General features: G+C 35.8%; 1 non-coding gene across 1 annotated transcript; it reads right to left on the bottom strand.

The window, feature by feature from the left end:
- Positions 1–384: 384 nt before the first annotated feature.
- On the bottom strand, positions 385–548 carry LOC135274707 (U1 spliceosomal RNA). The gene has a single exon (XR_010342484.1). It is a non-coding gene; the product is annotated as a U1 spliceosomal RNA (small nuclear RNA).
- Between the last annotated feature and the right edge of the window lie 5,065 nt (positions 549–5,613).

Genomic DNA, 5,613 nt, shown 5'->3' with positions numbered 1-5,613 from the left:
ACTCCTGCCCAGATTCATGTTTGAACAGCTAGATTGCTTTCTTGCAGTTGAAAACCACAAGGTAGGCCTGCAGGGAAGAAAAGCCCCCCTTTATCATTGATTTTCAGTAATTTAATTATAATATGTGTAAGTATAGTTTGCTTTTGTTTATATTGTTTTGTGTTCATTGAGATTTGCAAACATGTAAACGAGTTTGAAGACAAAGATTCACCAATGAAATTATCACCACAATCCATGCCATAGGCCTATCCATCATCTTGGAAAGTTTCCTCCAACCCTATTAATTATTAGCATTTTGTTTGTTTATTATAAGAACACTTAACATAAGATCTGCCCTCTTAGCAAATTATTAAGTATAGAATACAGCATTCTTTTTTTTTTTTTCAGGGGAAAGCACAAACACAGTTCCCCATTACAACAAATTATACAGTCAAGTTTCCCACATTTGGGGAAATCACAGGGGTCAGTACATCCAGAGTGCAATGGATAAGCCTCACCCTGGGAAAACGACCTTCATGATCATGGTATTGCCCCTACCAGGTAAGTAATTAATACAGCATTCTTAACTATAGGCACTATACTATAGAGTCAATTTCTAGGACTTTTTATTCATCTTGTTTAACTGAAATTCTATACATTTTAACTAATACTTCCCTGTTCTCCTCTCCCTTCCAGTCCCTGAAAACACTATTCCACTTTCGGCTTCTATGAGTTTGACTATTTTAGATTAATTATATAAGTGGTATCATGTAGCATTTGTTCTTGTATATGGTTTATTTCACTTAGCATTATGTCCTCTGGGTTCACCTATGCTATCACAAATGGCAGGATTTCCTTCTTCATTAAGGCTGAATAATATTCTGTTGTATGTATTTTCTTTATCCACTCATCCATTGATGGACATTTAGGTTGCTTCTATGTCTTGGCTATTGTGAATAATGCTGAAATAAACATAGCATGCAGACATATTTTTGAGATACTTATTTCAATTCATTTGGAGATATAGCCAGAAGTGGAATTGCTAGATCATGAGGTCATTGTTGTCTTAACTTGTTAAGGAACATCCATATTGTTTTCTACAGTGGGTATACCAATTTACATTACCACCAATGGTACACAAGGGTTTTTCTCTTCTCCACATTCTTGCCAACATTTGTTATTTTTTATAGTAGTCATCCTAAAAGATATGAAGTGATAGCTCATCATAATTTTGGCTTGCATTTTCCTGATGGTTTGTAATATTAAGCACCTTTTCATATATCTGTTGTTAATTTCTATGTCTTCTTTGAAGAAATGTTTACTCAAGTCCTTTGCTCAGTTTATAATTAGATTACTTGTGGGTTTTATTTTGTTTTGCTATTGAGTTGTTTGTCCTGTCCAAATCTCATGTTTAAATGTGTTCCCCAATGTTGGAATTGGGGCCTGGTGTGAGGTGTTTTGGTCATGGAGAGGATACTCTATAAATGGCTTGGTGCTCTTCTCATGGTAATGGGTGCGTTCTCACTCTATCAGTTCACAGGAGAGCTAGTTGTTTAAAAGAGTATGGCACCCCTTCCTCTCTCTTGCTTTGCCTCTTACCATGTGACAGATGAAGCATGAAGCAGATGTTGGTACCATGCTTCCTGCATAGTCTTCAGAACTGTGAGCCAAATAAACCTCTTTTCTTTATGAATTACTCAGTCTCAGGTATTAATGTAAAACAGACTAATATAGAAAATTGGTACCAGGAGTGGGGGTTGCTATGAAGATACCTAAAAGTGGGGAAGCTGCTTTGGAACTGCATAACAGGCAGAAGTTGAAAGAGATTGGAGGTTTCTGAAGAAGACTGGAAGATGAGGGAAAAATTAGGATTTCTGAGAGACTTGTTAAGAGGTTATGACCAAAACGCTGATAGAAATATGAACAGTGAAGGCCAGGCTGATGACGTCTCAAATTGAAATAAAAATAATTTATTGGAAACTGGAATAAAAGTCACCCTTGTTATACCCTAGCAAAGGACTTGGTAGCATTTTGTTCATGTCATAGGGATTTGTGGAAGGCTGAACTTAAGAATGACTCAAGTTCTGATGGAGAAATTTTTAAGCAGCAACATATTTAAAATGTGATGTGGCTGCTTCTAATATACTACAGTCAGATGTAGAAGCAAAGAAAGGAATAACTTAAAGTTGGAACTTATAATTAAGACTGAAGCAGAGGAAAAAGTTGGAAAATCTGCAGGCTGGTTATGTGGTAGAGAAGGAAAAAGCATTTTCAAGACAGAAATACATGCAGGCTATGGAGCAAACACTTGCTAAAGAGATTTTATGACTAAAATAGAGCAAAGTGCTAAAAACCAAGACCATGGGAAAAGCCTTCAAGGAATTTCAGAAATCTTCAAGGCAATTTCTTCCATCACAGGCCCAGAAGCCCACAAGGACATACTGGTTTTGTGGGGCAGGCTCAGGATGCTGCTCCCACATTTGGGCCACTCTGGCTCCAGCCAGAGCTCAAAGGGCCCAAGGTACAGTTTGGTCTGCCACTCTGGAGAGTGCAAGCTGTAAGCCTTGTTAGTTTCCACGTTATGTTAAGCCTGCAGGTGTGCACAATGCAAGAGTGAAGAAGGCTTAACAGCTTCCACTCAGATTTCAGAGGATGTATGGGAAAACCTGGGTGCCCAAGTAGAAGCCTACCATTAGGGTGGAATCCATGCAGAGAGCCTCTACTAGGGTAGTGCTGAGGGGAAATATGGAGATTTAGGCCCTATACAGAGTCCTGACTAGGGCACTGCCAAGTGGAACTTTGAGAATAGGGCACTATCCTCAAAACCCCAGAATCGTAGAGTCACCAGCAGATGCACTCTCAGCAGAGAAAAACCACAGGCACCAAACTCCTACCTGTGAAAGCAGCTATGGAGCTGCACCCTGCAAAGTCACAGGGGTGGAACTACCCAAGGCCTTGGGAGCCTATTTTTCACATCAATGTGCCCAGGATGCAGGACATGAAATCAACGGTTATTTTGAAACTTTAAGATTTAATGTCTGCACTTCTGGGCTTCAGACTTGCATGGGGCCTGTTGCTCCTTTCTTTTGGCTGATTTATCTCTTTTGGAATGTGAACATTTACCCAATGCCTGTATTAGTGTTGTATCTTGGAAGTAAATAACTTGTTTTTTATATTTTACAGTCTCATAGGTAGAAGGAACTTGCTTTCAGTGTCAGAGAAGACTTTAGACTTTGGGGTTGATGCTGAAACAAGTTAAGACTTTGGGGGAACTATTGAGAAGGACAGATTGTATTTTTCAAAGTGGCAAGAACATAAGATTTGGGGGCCCTGGGGAAGAATGATATAGTTTGGAAGTTTGTTCCCTCCAAATATGATGTTAAAATGATGGAGATGGATCCTGGCGAAAGGTGTTTGGGTCATAGGAGCAGATTCCTCATGAATGGCTTAGTGCTGTCTTCCCAGTAATTAGTGAGTTCTCACTCTATTAGCTCAGGTAAGAGCTGGCTATTTAAAAGAGCATGGCACCTCTTCCTCTCTCTCTTGCTTCCTCTCTCACTTTGTGACACACCAGCTCCCCTTTGCCTTCTGCCATGCATAAAAACTTCTTGAGTTTTTATGCATGGTACCTGGCTTCCCACATTCTTCAGAACTGTGAGTCAAATAAACTTCTTTTTAATAAACTATCCAGCCTTAGGCATTCCTTTACAGCAATTCAAAATGGACTAATACACTCTTTAACAGATATTTGGTTTGCAAATATTTTCTTCCATTCCATAGGTTGCCTTTTCATTTTCTTGATTGTTTCCTTTGTTGTGCAGAAGGATTTTAGTTGATATAATCCCACTTGTCTACTTTTGCTTTTGTTGCCTATATGACTTTAGTGTTATATCCAAGAGATTATTGCCAAAGCCGATGTCAAAAAGCTTTCCTCTATGTTTTTTCCTAGGAATTTTACAGTGTCAGAAATTAAATTTTAAAACTTTTTTTCTTATTTTCAAACTTTTAAACAATACTATGGCCTGTTAAAACAAAAATAATACAATGTATTGTGGAACATGAAGCAAATATAAGATAAAATATAGGACAATTGCAAGACAGATGATAAGAGAAAATGGAAGCATTTTGTTGTAAGATTCTAACATTATACATGAAGTAATATTATATAAAGATAAACTGCAATAAGTTAAACATTAAAGAAACCAATAAAAAAACAAAAGAAATATAAAGAAGATAGAATACTGAAGATATTTATTAATACATAAGATAGTTATTAATCATTATTAATGCATGATGTACTGTCAATATTAATACAAAAGAAAGAGAAAAACAGGAAAAAGCATGGCAGAAATAGAAGACAAAATAGCAGATTTTAAATCAACCATATAAATGATTACATTAAATGTAAATGGGATAAACACACCGATTAAAGGACAGAAATTGTCAAATTTGCTACAAAGCAAACTTATCTATAAGCCGTCTACCAGAAACACACTTTAAATATAAAGACATAGAAGACAGGTTAAAAGTAAAAGAAGATATACTCCACAAATACTAAACATAATAAATCTGGATTAGCTACACAGTATTAATATCTGACCAGGTGGAATACTAGAGAAGGAATATTATATAGGCAAAGAGGCATATTTTATTAGGATAAAAGGACAATTTCTTAAAATCTAAGGCAGAGAGAAAGAATGCAATAATGGAGATAACAGAAGTAAGTGAAATAGCAAATGAACAATTAAGAGTGAAAATTAATAAAATTAATGTAAGGTCTTCAAAAAAATCAATAAAACTGATTTAAAAAATTAGCTAGGCTCATCAGGATAAAAAAAGAAATGAAAAATTAACAACAGAAAGAATAAAAAGTGGAACATCACTATAGATATTAATAAGACAGTAAGAGGAATATTAACAATCTAATGCCAATGAATTTTACAATTTAGATAAAATGAACAAGTTATTTGAAAAGCAAAAATTATGAAAACAGAATTCTCAATTTGAAATTCTCCTACAAAGGACATTCCAGACCCTTAAGTTGTTTTGCTCTGATTAATTTGTTCCAAATATTTAAGGAAGGAATAATATAATTCTTACACAAATTCCTTTAGAAAGTAAAAAAGAGGGGTCTGGGAAGAAATACTTCTCAATTCAGGAGAAAGATGGTTTCTCAACCAGATAAAGAATGCCTACAAAAATTTTACAGCTAATATGTTTAATAAAGATTTTACTTGTTTCCTCAGTATTGGAAACAAGGCAAGCATTTCTGCACTCACTACTTCTATTCAACATTGTGTCTTTATTCACTGACATGACTGTATACACAGTAAATCCTACGAGTAAGTTTAACAATGTAATGGAATAAAAGTCTTATGAAAATTACTGTGTTTCTATGCCAGCACTATATATTAACAATGTATATTAGCAGCAAAAAATTGGGGAATTAAATTTTTTGAAAACATGATTTACATTAGCATAAAAAAATATAAAATACTGAAAGAAAATTGATATGGTTTGGCTCTCTGTCCCCAACCAAATCTCATCTCGAACTGTAATCCCCATAATCCCCACATGTCAAGGGACCTGTTGGGAGGTGATTGGACAGGGGGGTGGTTTCCCGCATGCTGTTCT

Source organism: Aotus nancymaae, unplaced genomic scaffold (genome assembly GCF_030222135.1).
Source record: "Aotus nancymaae isolate 86718 unplaced genomic scaffold, 86718_ANA_hifiasm-v0.15.2.pri h1tg000012l, whole genome shotgun sequence".
Taxonomy (NCBI): domain Eukaryota; kingdom Metazoa; phylum Chordata; class Mammalia; order Primates; family Aotidae; genus Aotus; species Aotus nancymaae.
The sequence above is the reverse complement of the archived record's forward strand: the minus strand, read 5'-3'. Positions and strand labels throughout refer to the sequence as shown.